The sequence below is a fragment of the Octopus bimaculoides genome, chromosome 22 (assembly GCF_046866305.1).
Source record: "Octopus bimaculoides isolate indiv1 chromosome 22, ASM4686630v1, whole genome shotgun sequence".
In the NCBI taxonomy this organism is placed as follows: Eukaryota; Metazoa; Mollusca; class Cephalopoda; order Octopoda; family Octopodidae; genus Octopus; species Octopus bimaculoides.
The window spans coordinates 10,758,793-10,773,987 of NC_142949.1; the positions used below are offsets into that span (position 1 = coordinate 10,758,793).

Genomic DNA, 15,195 nt, shown 5'->3' on the forward strand with positions numbered 1-15,195 from the left:
TAGGCACACCAATACTAGTTGTCAAGCAGTAGTAAGGGACAGACACAGACACCCTCCCCCCACCATACACAGGGGCTGCTTTCAGTTTCCATCTACCAAACTTACTCATAAGTCTTTGGTCGGCCTGAGGCTGTAGTAGGACTGTAGTGGGACTGAACCTGGAATCATGTGGTTGGGAAGCAAGCTTCTTACCACACAACCACATTTGTATTTATCTCTAGATTAAAGAAATGCAATGCACTTAAAGTGGATAATACCTTTGGGGGAGGAACACAATGGAAGATATAGGATGATGTGATAAAACCTGATCTCAGAAGAGTTACAAAATGACAAAGGACCACAAATTATTGGTAACCTGTGACGTGGGAGAAAACCTGTTCACCTGTCCAAGTATGGCAAAATCATTGTTAAAATGACGGTTGGCAATGATTGCAGTATGAATTTGTCTTCATTCAGGTCTAGCAAGCTTTACCTCTTTACTATCTCTCTACCTCTTCCCCTTCATGTTGCCTGTGTAATGAGGGATGGCATCAGGTACACCCATATTCAATCCTCCATATCATCATTTTCCTTTATTGCAAACCATCACTCTTTCTCTTCCATTACTTCCTCCCTTATCATTGATTGATATTCATCCCTTTCTCTCTTCTCCAGTCTCCCTCTCTCCTTCTCTATCACACTCTCTCCTTCTTGTCACCCTTTCTTCCCATTATGCCATTCCTGCTGTTTTTCTGTCCACTCTCCTTACCAACAACAAACAAGCAACATGCAGCTACCCATCACTGTCTCTCTTCCATTACTACCTCTTTCCTCTAATACCTTTTTCAGCCCAGTTCTTTTCTTCATCATTCTGTTTTCTAGTAACCTTTTCAATCATATTGCTTTGACCAGAGACAGTGTTTGAAGTTGAGATATCTCCCTAGTCTTGCTGGTGGTGGTGGTGGTGGTGGTTGAAGGTGGTGTGAAGTGGCCTCTAAAATGCTGATGTTATCGTAAAATAAACTCTCTACAATATGTCAAGTGAATTGAATGATGAATGAAGAAATTATAGCGCAGAAAAGACCCCCCACCACCGCGTCGGTCTTACCAAGGAGAAAATAGTCTCTGTAATGCGAGGACCATGATAATGGGCACATAGTACATTCTGTAAAGTGGTTGGTGTCAGGAAAGAGATACAGAAGTAAAAACCAGGATGAAAAATGAAAAGTAGGAGAAATACGTGATCACCGACGCGTCTAAGAGGGCAAACAGCTCTAAATACGGACTGGGACACTTACGACACATCCTACATCGGTATGTAAGGCAGACGTAAAATACGACGATGTCGATAATTAAAAGCGCCTTTCTCTCTCTCGCTCTCCCTCTACTATTTCTTATACTCTCGTTGTTTCTTACACTGTCACAAACTTTCTTTCTATCACTTTGTCATTTACTCACCACCCCTTCCTCTCTCTTTCGCTTATACCAACTTTCACTCTTTCATTCTCTTGCCTCGTCTTTGATCGACTGTTCCCCCTCTCCCGCACACACCACCAATACTTCTCTTTCTCTCTCTCTCTCTCTGTCACTTTATCTTCTGTCGCCCCTTCAGCTCATATTCTTACATTAATTCCGTTGCTTACTTATTCCTCTCATTCAACCAACCATAGGGGCACCAGTGAGAATCTCGTTGCCTGACGTTTCTCGAGAGGGGTAGATGTAACGAGAGCGGGTTCCATTCAGTATACATGCAGGAGTGCTGTTGCGAAGACGTTTGCAACCATTCCCGCAGTTCGCATCACCTTTGACCGTGTCTCTCATCTGTCATACTCTCGTTAGATTTTCCCACCTTTATTAAGAAATTGTTGCTTCCACTCGAAGACAAAGCCTTCATTGGCGGCTCTCGCTTTCTGTACCTTCCTACCCATTTTATACAGATCAATTAAGGTAAGCTGACATCTCCTTTCATATTTATGTTTTTTACATCTAACGATCGGTTTTCCAATGTTTATTTACGCCTGCGATAGAAACGGTGCGTGTGTATGTGTGTTTGTGCATACACTGGTATAGGTACACCTGAGAAATAAGATTATTCGAAGTGTTTTGCTGGTTCTTGTTCCCGTCCAAGACTTCTATCGAAACATAAACATTTCTGACGTACCCCAAACAAACTCAGCAGAGTACCCTCATAGCACCTAACCCTTTCTTCTCTCCTCTCGTCCAGCTCAGCTTCTAAACATTGATTGCTAGCTCTTTCTCTCTCTCCATGCTTACACACACACACACACACATATATATATATATATAAAGAATTGACCGTGTGTGTGTGTGTGTATACACGCTCACGTAACATATATAAAAATGACTCCTACATCATCCACCCTACTTGGGGACCCCCTATAAACTTGAAGGAATACGAAAGGAATACCAGAAAGCTAGTTTATGTTTACTTCATGCATATTATACATACATATATACATACATATACATACACACATTAAGTATGCGTTCGCGTTTATTATTTATATATTTATGTTGGTTATTTAACCGAGCTTTTTCACACACAAATCAATGTTCATTAAGTAAATCTGTTAATATATTCCCTCTTTGATAGCTTTTCATTTCCTCGTTTAACTTGAATGGGAGTTTTGGGCGAGGTTAGTAATTGTAAATGCGTTGTGCTCTTAAAAAAAAAAAATTACGAAGAAATGGAATATAAATGGTAAGGAATGTATGGGGTACCGTATGAAAATATGTATTTCTGAAGTGAAAGGATTATTATTATTATTATTATTATTAGCTGTGTTGTTTACAATCAGGTCTCAGACAATATACTAAAACAGCCGGAGTAAGTGGTTTTTTCCCCTTATATATATAACATATATATCTGTGCGTCTGTACAACGTGTATATATGTGTATGCATGTATACATATATATATGTATATATATATATGATAAAGTTGCCGAATCTACGTAAACAACAATCGCCCTCCATAGAAACGACAAACAATATTTTTCACCCAATCCACAAATAAGTCCTAATTTTACATAAATAGCGACTGATTAATTAAATCGAGTTAATTACCATTTTATGGTCACATTCGGGGGGGGGGGTGATTAGATCGATTCCAGTATGCGACTGGCACTTAATTTATCGACCGCGAAAGGATTAAAGGCAAAGTCGACCTCGGCGGAATTTGACCTCAGAACGTAAAGACAGACAAAATACCGCTAAGCCGGCGTGCTGACGATTCTGCCAATCCGCCTTGCAAATCCTGGAATATTGAGAGTGAATTATGGTCGATGTTGCAATTGGATTCGTGCTAGAATCTTATCTTATTTTACGAGTATTTGTCTTACTAATCAGATTTATTTATCCTTCGATTCATTATCTACCAATATCTATCTATTTGTGTTTATATAAAAAAAATCAAGAAAATCTTCGTTTTTATGAGTTGTAAGCAATAAGCCAGTAAAAAGAACTAATATATACCTCAACCCTTGATTCGAAACCACAATCTTCGGTTTAAGCTCGTAGATGCAAACTAAATATGAGGAGTTTCTATGTAACGAACTCACCCTCAGGGTTTTATTGTCAATCTATCTGCTATCTGTGCATGCAAATATACAGGTAGTTTTTGACGTGCGTGCGTGTGTGTGTGTGTGTGTGTGTGTGTGTGTGCTTGTGTGTCTGTGTTTGTCCTCCTAGCATTGCTTGACAACCGATGCTGGTGTGTTTATGTCCCCGTCATTTAGCGGTTCGGCAAAAGAGACCGGTAGAATAAGTACTAGGCTTACAAAGAATAAGTCCCGAGGTCGATTTGCTCGACTAAAGGCGGTGCTCCAGCATGGCCGCAGTCAAATGACTGAAACAAGTAAAAGAGTATATATATATATATATATACTCACGCACATATGCATATACGTAGATATGTATACACATACATTCATGCATAAATGTATGTATGTATGTTGAGAAAGCACTCAATACGTACGAGTTTTAAATTTATTTTTACGATGACAGGGTTCGGACACTGAAGTTGGTACTGGCCTCGAAGTAACTATACGCACGTACACACACATATATGTACATACATATACATGCATACATATCCGAATGTATATATACACGCTCGCACATGCATACGTGTGTATATGTAAATAATAGAAACTCATGTTTTTCACTGAAATTCTGTTTAACTAAAATATGTCACTCTCTTACACAATGACTCCACTTGGTGAAATCCGATATCATTTCTATCAGAACCTATTAAACATTTAGTTCTTTGTAAACTCTCCCCGTATATATATGTCTGTGTAAATAAATCAGGCTGTTTTTTTTTTAATATCTATCTATCTATTTCTTTCTTTGTTTCTTCAACATGTTATTAATGAAACCATTTGCAGTATGTCGCGTACAAATGTACGAAAAATCATAAACAGTCCTTCCCCCAAACTTCAGTAGAATGTAATTAAAGACCAGTGCTGGAGTTTTGTGGGTAGTACGCAGGGGTGTGGCATTGACTTAGTTTTCAACTCAGAGACGGCTGAGGGTAGCTAGAATGTCTAGTCCCACCTTCTCGATTTCAGCCTTTCGGACCTTAGAGTACTCACCCTCTCCTCAGTATATAATACCCACTTCCATCACTATTGAAGACGAAATTTTAGTATGAAACATAGGTATTTAAATTTAACCCTTGGCCTCTCCTGTCTATTCATATTTCTCTGGTGTCCATGCATCATATATGATACACATTCACAATTTATTTCCACCACCAGAGTAACTTGAGACTTATGAAAGGAAAGCTTTATGTTACTGAGATTGCCTGAAACGAGGGCTAAATTAAAAGTCCGTAAACAAGCGTGGACGTTTATGACCAACTTATGAAAATACTTTGAACAGGCAAGGGGTTAAATATATTAAACAAGTGATAAATCGAGGCCCTTTCTTTTCTTTTTGTTTTCCTTTAATCGGAACTCAAATAGATAAAGCCTATAATTTATAAGGTTGATTTTCATTAAAAATTAGCGCTAAATCTAATTTGTTCCAACTTTTCGTTCGTTACTGCTATTTTTTTTTTTTTGGATCCAACTTACTCTTCCTCGAAGACTGTCTGGTTTTCTTTTCCAATTCCATCCACAACTATTTTGGACCAAAGGAATGTATATTTGTGTGTGTTTGTACTGCGCCTCCTTCAGTGTTGCCGGAAGTTTGAAAAGCAAATTTGACCTCGCAGGCGGGATTTCAAACTCGGTACCGAATGACCGCAACTAAATAACACAAGTGTTTTCTCCGATGCTCTGACGATTCTTCCACTCGGCGTTGATTTCGTCATCGTTGTTGTTTATCCTCAGGCAATCCTTGATCGGATACCGAAAACATACCAAGTTTGATAATTCCGTCTTCTTTCTTTCTTTCTTTCTTCATAAATATATCTAGGACTACATCATTTAATGTGTGCGTCCTGGTTGGATCTTTTCAATCTGACAGATTGAAAAGATCCAACCGTGGTTTGTGTGAGCTTTGGTTGTTATTTCTAGTAATACTTGCTACCACTGAGGCTTTACCGTTGTCGCCATGTCATGTATTATTTACTAGTATACCCGTGTCGTCAGAAATGCCGATAGTTTTATTAATGACAGAAGATGGCACAGTAATAATAAGAGAAGCCATTGATAAGTGTCAGCAATCTACATACACATATACATACACAGAATTGAAGCATTTGAAGAATCAGATATGGTCGTAACGTCTCGGTTAAAAATATCGTCCATATAATACATGTGTGTATGTGTGTGTGTGTGTGTGTGTATACCCACCCACAGGTGTACATATACATATAGGCATATATATATATATATATATATATATATATATATATCGGGTGTCCCCCAAAAATGTATACACACTTTAAATAATTGTAAAGGTGTTTATTAAAATACATTTTATTTCCTACAGACATTATTTTATTGTTTTGTAAATGTCTGTTTTCAAACTGACGTCCGCTCTTGTCCAGGCGCTGCTGACAACACGAAGCAATGGAATTGCAAACATCACGAAACAATTCGTTTGGCATTTGTGTGCATTTTCGGTCAATGGCTGCTCTCAAATCAACGACTGTTGCGGGTTTCATAACGTAGACTTTGTCTTTTTAGGTATCCCCTTTAAAATGTCTTGTGGTGTGAGGTCTGGTGAACGCGAAGGGTATCCAAGGAAACCCCTTAGTCCAATCCACCTGTTTGCCAAGATCTCCTCAAGGAAGGATCTAACATCACAATGATAGTGTGGGGGTGCCCCATCTTGCTGAAAATAAAACTCCTTATCTTTCATCTTCAAAGTCTTCTGTAATGCTTGGCATGACAGACTGTTGCAGCAAGTTCAAGTAAACGGGACCAGTCACAGAAGCGTCAAAAAGGAACGGTCCATTAATCTTCTTGATGATAAACTACACCACACCACACTGTAACTCCCGGTAAATTAACATGGCCTTCCACCATAACATACGGATTCTCAGGTCTCCAGTAAGTGCAATTGTGACAGTTAATTGAACCATTTAATTTGAATGTGGCCTCATCACTCCACACAATATTTGTTGGAAAGTGTGCTTCTTCTACACATCATGCCAAGTATCACTCGCAATACTGCACTCTTCGGTCTGGATCATCGTCATTAATGGCATGGACTAATCTTGGAACGTAACTTTTCCATTGACAACAGTTCAAAATGCTTTGGACAAACGATTTTGAAATACCTACCTCACGACTCGCTTGCAGCACAGATTTTCTTGGACTTTGGTGATACGTTTCCAGCACTCCTTCTTGCTTTGTGGGCGTTGTCGATATTCGTGGTCTTGCAGAACGCTTCTGAACAGTTCCATCAGCTTCAAACTTATCTCTAATTCGAATGATGGTAAGTCGCGGTGGTGAATCTGTTTGAAACTCCCTCCTAAACTGTCTTTGCACTTCAACTGCATTTTCACACCTCCAGTAGCATTTTAGAACGAGTTTCCTTTGTTCAAAGCTTAGTCTATCTGCCATAATTAATTCCAATGGGTTTCATCTGGAAAAACAAAACATCAATTGAGTTATCAGCTGCTAAAGTGTGTATACATTTTTGGGGGACATCCTGTATATATATATATATATACGTACATAGATATAGATATATATATACTTATATACTCTCATACACATACATTTATTATTATTAATTATCGTTCACATAACATTTATATATATGTTAGGTGGACGGTAATATTTTGAAGACAAGAGTTTGATATTTAATTTCATAATTTCATTTATCTACTTAAATATGTGTATGCGAAACTGATATCTAAATACAATTTACGATCAAAATTTGCAGCTATATTTTGATTGGACTTCCAGCGTCTTCAGAGCAAGATCTTTGAATGCTGTTCAACGTCTCTGACTGTTACTCACTCCCTCCGTTTGTCGTTTTATTTTGCTTTCCCGAGCGTGACCGACGGGACACACATTGCATTTTATTATCTGTAAGATAAGATTAAATCCCGTTCAACTCTCACTGAACGAAGTTATGAACAAAAGCAGTCCCTCCGTGACCATGCCATCTTTTTTCCCTATTTACAAGGAACCTAGTTCCTTATCATACATCTCCTCGCTCCATTTTTTTTAAAGACGCTAGTGTGTGATAGGACGATTTGGCTATTATTTCTAGCAGGTCGGGTGATTACGTAGATAGTCTCTCGGTATGTCATTGTTATACGTTGCAATGTGTTGTGGTGTTGTTTTCATATATTATTGTTAGTGTTTTTTGTTTATTAATGTCATATGTTTGTTGTTAGGTTTTGTCTCTTGTTGAGGTTTTTTCAGTGTAAATTACAGAGTATAACTACACAATTGTGCCCCACCGATTTTGTTTCTTTATAGCTTTTAGGAAAGTGGATATTTTTTTAATAGAAATCTACAAATACTCTGTTGTGTCTGGGGAGAGTCATTTTCTTATTGTACCTTGAAATTTAACACGCTCACCGTTAAATACCTTTTAGATGTAGTAAATAGAAATTATATAGGAATTCAAAGTGAAAAACAAGAAAAGAATTTGTGGGTGCGCACGTATATACTGACGCTCATCACATAATTTTCGTACGTCAGTATTTATGTATGAACACTCAACAAATTCTATTCTCTTTTTCTTTGCATGAAATTCTAGTATAACCGTAATTCGTAACATTTGAAAGGTATTTACTAAAAAATTTTCATTAAAAAATATCTATTTTTTCAAGTTATGAAAAAACAAAGTTGGCGTGGAGGTGAGAAACATTACAACCAAAGTCTTTTAACAAGTTGATTAGCAAACCAGTCGAAGAAATAATTACAACAACCAAATTCCTCGCTAAATGCATCTTTACCGACTTAAAAATTGAAGGACACGTCTGATAATGCTGTAGTAACGCCGTGCGCATGCGTGGAATTCAACAGCCAAGCTTTCCCGCTTTGATCGATCTCTTTCTTGCTGACCAGCGATTGAGCAAGGACGTGTCTAGCTGTTTCTCCATCTTTCGAACTCACGCTAGACAGCTCACATCAATATACCGTCTAAAGGTCGACTAAAGGTGGTGTTCCAGCATGGCTGCAGTCAAATGACTGAAACAAGTAAAAGAGTATATATATACAGGGTACAGACAATATTTGTTTGCATAATGGCTGTCTGAGGAGAAAATAAAAGTGTTTATATTTTTTGAAGTATATACATCAAATTTGGATCAGTTTGTCTTCATATGTTCTGTTAATCTTACTCAATGAACTCACCTTTGACCTCAATAACAACCTCCAAGCGACCTCAGAACCAGCCACGGGCCTTCATTACTCTCTCTCTCTCTCTCCCATTTTAGGCCCCTGAAGGCCCTGATAATCCGTGCCTTCAGCTTATCCTTCTCGTTGTAGCTGAATTTGTTGGTCCTTCATTCCACTGTGCCCCACACAAAGAAGTCGAATGGGTTGCAGTCAGGCAAGTTGGGAGGCTATATGTCGGATGCTGTGTGATCAAAGAAATTCTCCAGCAGCCAGGCCTGAGTGACAGGGCACAGGGTTTTGCTGCTACATGTACGGCCTTCCTGTAGCTACTTGGTCCGTCCAGGGCTTCACCACCGTGCTCAGAACATGGATGTAGTCATTGGTGTTCAGCCTGAGGCTGTTGGGGAAGAAGGGGATGGCATGACATCACCTTTGCTGCTGACAACACCAAAGACCATGATTATAACTGGAAATTTCGTCTGCATGACTCTAGGAATGTCCTTGGGTGAGACGTTGAGCCACCTTGTTGTTCTGGGAGTTGATCTTCCAGTCTTGGCAGAAATTCTTCATGTAGAAGAACCACATCATGTCTGGTTCCAGCAGATGTTTCAACTTGTTGATCAGCTTCTTAATGTGGTCGACCCTCTTTTCCTGCATTGGACAGAAATTGTCCATTGTTCATCTTGGGTGAAAAGTAGCGAACATCCTGATGCACCATCGACCTGATGGACTTTTCATCCACACCTTTCTCCTGTGCAATGGCATGCATCAGCTTACTAGCATTGTTGTTGATGATCTCTTGAATTTCAGCAACAAATTCTGGCATTTTGATTGCATCAGATTGTCAATCATGCTTTTTCCTATCTGCTATCACCTCAATGTCGAATTTTCCACCATCCTTCTGTTGACGTTGAGGAAGTGTGAAATTTCCTTGTTTTTCCTTCCTGTGTAGATTCCAAAGAGGATTCCATGCCTCTTCCGCAAATTGGGGGTTTCAAAATTTTCCATAGTCAGTTATTCTGCCAAAAAAATAAAGCAAAATAAAAAAATGGCAATTGTTTTTTAGAAGGTAAAGACCGACAATAAAAGCGAAGAAAAATATGCATAAAATTAGCAGTTGAAAAATGCAAACGAATACCGCCTGCCTCCTGTACACAAATACACACACAGGATTGTCTTGTTTCAATTTCCATCTACCAAATCCACTCACATAGGCTTTGGTTGGCCTGAGGCTATAGTAGAAGACACTTGCCCAAGGTGCCACGCAATGGGACTGAACCCAGAACCATGTGGTTTGGAAGCAAGCTTCTTACCTCACACTCCTGCACCTACACACACACACACACACACACACACACACACACACACACACACACACATATATATACAGGGTGTCCACAAAGTCTGGGTACATGGGATTAACACATACTTTAAGAAATTATTATTTCTTATATTTAATTGTTTATGTTATGATTTTATTTACTCCATGTAGCCAGACTTTGTGGACACCCTGTATGTATATATATATATATATATATATATATATATATACATATATATATATATATATATATATATATATATAAGGATATCCTATTTGAAGCTGATGAAGGAAATTCCTTGTCACATAAAGTGGGTTTTTCCGTTCTCTCATTAATGTTCCTCCTCGTCACTGTCTTCCTTTGTACTGTTTCATATATCTAAGACAGTCCTCGTTCTATTTAATTTCTTATTTCCTTATTCATTGTTAAGAGCATTATTAGCAGTTAAGAGATTTTATGCTAACACGACATCACACAAGTTTACTAAGTTGTTTTATTTTACTGGGATTGTAACATCATTGTAATCTAGATATAACACACACACACACACACACACACGTGCTGTTCCATGGTGGTAGGATTAACAGAAAAAGTACTTCATCTGGTGAGTGATAAATATTTAATAAACACAAAATTGTCCTGTTTTTAGCTTGTTATGCCATGCGTCATAGCCTGAGGATTGCATGAAGGCACCAGACATGTTAAAAAATACGGTCTGAGATGTTTTCATCGCATGAAACTAGTAGTAGCTCGTAAAAATACTTATTGTGTTCATTAAATTATATATGTGAGAGAGGGAGTGCGTGTGTGTGTATGCATGTGCGTGAATGTGTGTGTGTGTGTGTGTGTGTGTGTGTGCGGGAATGTGTGTACGTACGTGGGTGTGTGTGTGTGCGTGAATGTGTGTGTGTGTGTGTGTGTGAGTGAATGTGTGTACGTACGTGGATGTGTGTGTGCGTGAATGTGTGTACGTACGTGGATGTGAGTACTCTCTGAGTGGTTGGCATTAGGAAGGGCATCCAGTTGTAGAAACTCTGCCAAATTTAGATTGGAGCCTGGTGTTGCCATCCGGTTTCACCAGTCCTCAGTCAAATCGTCCAACCCATGCTAGCATGGAAAGCGGACGTTAAACGATGATGATGATGATATATATTCACACATACACACACATATTTTTATTTGCAGGATCTTTTAGAATCAAAGAATTTTAATAATGTCTTTAATTTGTTTTTTTTTATTATTTCCTGATAATGATTATTCTACTTGTGTTTTTTTTTTATTTGTACTTTTATTATCTGTGCTGGAACCACATAAAAATCACTCACTCCACTCTGCAGGGTGGTTGGTGTTAGGAAGGGCATCCAGCCGTAAAAACTATGCCAAAACAGACACTGAAGCCCGGTGCAGTCTTCTGCCCAGCCAGTTCCTATCAATCCATCCAACCCATGCCAGCATGAAAAGCAGATGTTAAATGATGATGATAATGTAATCTGTCATGTTTTATTTTCTTGTTTGTGTCTTCATGGCACGTATGCAAATTTGAGCCATTCCATCTATTTCTTCTCGTAATTGGTGCCACTGCCTGGAATCCCTTACTTTCTTATGACTGCATTATTCTTTTCTTGTTTATTCTTTTATTTATTTCAGTCATTTGACTGTGGCCATCCTGGAGCACTGCCTTTAGTCAAACAAATTGACCACAAGTCTTATTCTTTTGTAAGCCTAGTACTTATTCTATCGGTCCCTTTTGCCGAACCGCTAAGTTACAGGGATGTAAACGCACCAACATCGGTTGTCAAGTGATGGTGGAGGTACAAACACAGACATACAAATATATATATATATATATATATGTATATATATTGTATAAAGGATCTTGGGTAAGGCCAAAACAATTCAAAGTAAGTGCAAGGTAAATCACAAGGAAACAAATATTTGAATTAATGTAGACTTACCTTTTCAAGAAAATAAACGAATGTTGCCAATGTCTATATTTGTTTTCTTGTCGTTTACCTTGCATTTACTTTGCATTCTTTTGGTCTTACCCATGATCCTTTATACAGTATATATATATGTGATGGGCTTCTTTCAGTTTCCTTCTACCAAATCTGCCCGAGGCTATAGTAGAAGGCACTTGCTCAAGGTGCCACGCAGTGGAGCTAAACCTGGAACCATGTGGTGAGCAAGCTACTTACCACACAGCCACTCCTGTGGGTTTTTTTTCTCCATTCTCTGGAGGTGTGGACAGATTTATTACCACATATTTAACATCAAAATAGCTGTCCCTCAATCTACTCTTTCAACCAGCATCATGATGATGGAGTCAATATGCATTCTATATCCTTTGTGTGAAAAATCCTAAATATTAAATTTTATTTTAAATTTTAATTCACCTGAAGAAAGCAGTTTTTTTTACATGATATAATTGATTTGTTCATCAATGAAAAAAACATGCTTGAAACAGCTGTAGTGAACCTTGGTCCATTTGTGTTATCATTTGTGTGTGTGTGTGTCGGTCAGTTTGTTTATGTCTCCATATCTTAGCAACTTAGTTGAAGAGATTGATAGCATATGTTTGGAATAGGTCATTGTTTGGGTTAGTTCATTTCTTGTGTTGTTATAACTTTCATCATGGTAATATTGTGAAGGTTCATGGCCTGATGGTTAAAGTTTGGCATGATCATGCTTTCAATTCCTGGAATACTGGGATTGATTTGTTCAACTAAACAGTTCAAACTGGTGCTCCAGCATGGACACAATTTAATGACTGTCAAAAGAGATTTACATTATTTACATTTGGCGGATATTTGTCCTCATCTTGTTTGTTGTTAACACGACGTTTTGGCTGATATACTCTCCAGCCTTCATCAGGTGTCTTGGGGAAATTTCGAACCTGGGTGCTCATTCCTAAGGTATTTTTCGATGTTGTTGTTATTATTGTTATTATTATTATTCAGGTCACTGCTTGGAATCGAACTTGGAATCCTGGGGTTAGTAGCCTGTGCTCTTAACCACTAAGCAATAATAATAATAAAAATAATAATAATAACATCGAAAAATACCTTAGGAATGAGAACCCAGGTTCAAAATTTCCCCAAGACACCTGATGAAGACTGGAGGGTATATCAGCCTAAACGTATTAACAACAAACAAGATGAGGACAAATATCTGTCAAATGTAAATAATGTACATAATTCCTCATCTCTTAAATATAGAACTGTAATGTCACAAGTAAAATATAAAGACAACCTATTCTGTACTAAGAAGTCTCTATCACAGCTTCAAAGCAAGTGTTACATAGTATCACTGCAACAGTGAGGTGAACTTCCTATAATTGTCCTGTATATTGATGGGTTGTGGGGTGAGGTTAGACATAGGGTAACCTTGGAGGTACTATTCACTGTGATAATCCTTCTTGTTGCAGAACCACTTTGTGTAAACGTTTTTCACCTCCCAGTTCGGTGACATAGTTCCAGCCAGAAAAATGTTTGTTTATATCGTTTTTGATACAGTGGTTATAATTAGTGTTACAAATTAAATAGAAGTCAGTGTTGTCTACTTGAGAAGAGCTGACTATGTACTTCCATCAACAGTAATGATATGAGTTAGTAAAAAGGCAGCTTCTGTGTGGCTGCTGAACCGGCTAGAAACAGCAGCCAGATCTCGAGAAAATCAAACCCCAGTGTCTTAATTAATAAAGTGAAGATATAATAGACTACTTTCAGTTTCTCTTTATCAAATCCATTGACATGGCTTCGGTCAGCCTGGGGCTATTGTAGACACTTGCCCGAGGTACCATGCAGTGGGACTGAACCAAAGATCATGTGATTGGGAAAGAAACTTCTTATGGTATAGCTACAGCTGCACCATAAAAATTTCATGTTAATTTCTCCTAAACATCAATTTAATAATGCCAAAGTTATTTCACTAAATTCTTCATTATTTTAAAGATTAATTAAAACAAACACAGTGTATTTCAACAGAATATAGTAATGGTAAAGTTAGTGATCTAAACTAAGTTTTCTCCCATATTTCATGTTTGTTTGTCTCAAACACCAATTTAATAATGACTAAGTTATTTTACTAAAAAAATCTCAAGTTGTGTTGTGCTGCAGACTCCAAAACGGAATGAAATAATATCCTACATGGCTATTATGATAATCACGTGAACAACCAGGCTATCAGATGTTGTCGCACATCGCTAGTCACAATGTGCTTTTTGCATTGTTCTAGCCTTGAAATGACGCCACCCCACTGGTTGGGTGAGCAGGCCAACAATCCCTCCTGATCGAAAGGAGGATTGATGCAATGTGAAATGAAGTGTTTTGCTCAAGAACACAGCACGCCACTCAGCCAGGGAACCCTTGATCTAGCAATTGTGAGTTCAACAGCCTAACCACTAGGCCACATACCTTCACACTATGATAATAATAATGAATTTTTATAAGAGTCCTTTCACCAAGGTTCCATGTAATTTCATATATACCTGACACTTGTTCAAATTGCCCTACTGTCAGATTGAACTTAAAATCATGCAGTTTTGTTCAAACTGCTTCACCGTCAGATTGAACTTAAAACCATGCAGTTTTGTTCAAACTGCTTCACCGTCAGATTGAACTTAAAACCATGCAGTTTTGTTCAAACTGCTTCACCGTCAGATTGAACTTAAAATCATGCAGTTTTGTTCAAATTGCTCCACCGTCAGATTGAACTTAAAATCATGCAGTTTTGTTCAAACTGCCCCACCGTCAGATTGAACTTAAAATCATGCAGTTTTGTTCAAACTGCTTCACCGTCAGATTGAACTTAAAACCATGCAGTTTTGTTCAAACTGCCCCACCGTCAGATTGAACTTAAAACCATGCAGTTTTGTTCAAACTGCTTCACCGTCAGATTGAACTTAAAACCATGCAGTTTTGCTCAAACTGCTTCACCGTCAGATTGAACTTAAAACCATGCAGTTTTGTTCAAACTGCTTCACCGTCAGATTGAACTTAAAACCATGCAGTTTTGTTCAAACTGCTTCACCGTCAGATTGAACTTAAAACCATGCAGTTTTGTTCAAACTGCTTCACCGTCAGATTGAACTTGAAACCATGCAGTTTTGTTCAAACTGCC

At 38.1% G+C, this 15,195-nt stretch overlaps 1 protein-coding gene across 1 annotated transcript in view; it reads left to right on the forward strand.

Moving 5' to 3' along the window:
• The first annotated feature begins 1,648 nt into the window (after positions 1-1,648).
• LOC106872988 (solute carrier family 75 member 1) overlaps positions 1,649-15,195 on the forward strand; it is a 92,285-nt gene continuing 78,738 nt past the window's right edge. Inside the window, exon 1 of the mRNA XM_089339706.1 lies at positions 1,649-1,926. The gene's annotated coding sequence lies outside the window, so the exon portion shown is untranslated. The remainder of the gene's footprint in view (positions 1,927-15,195) is intronic.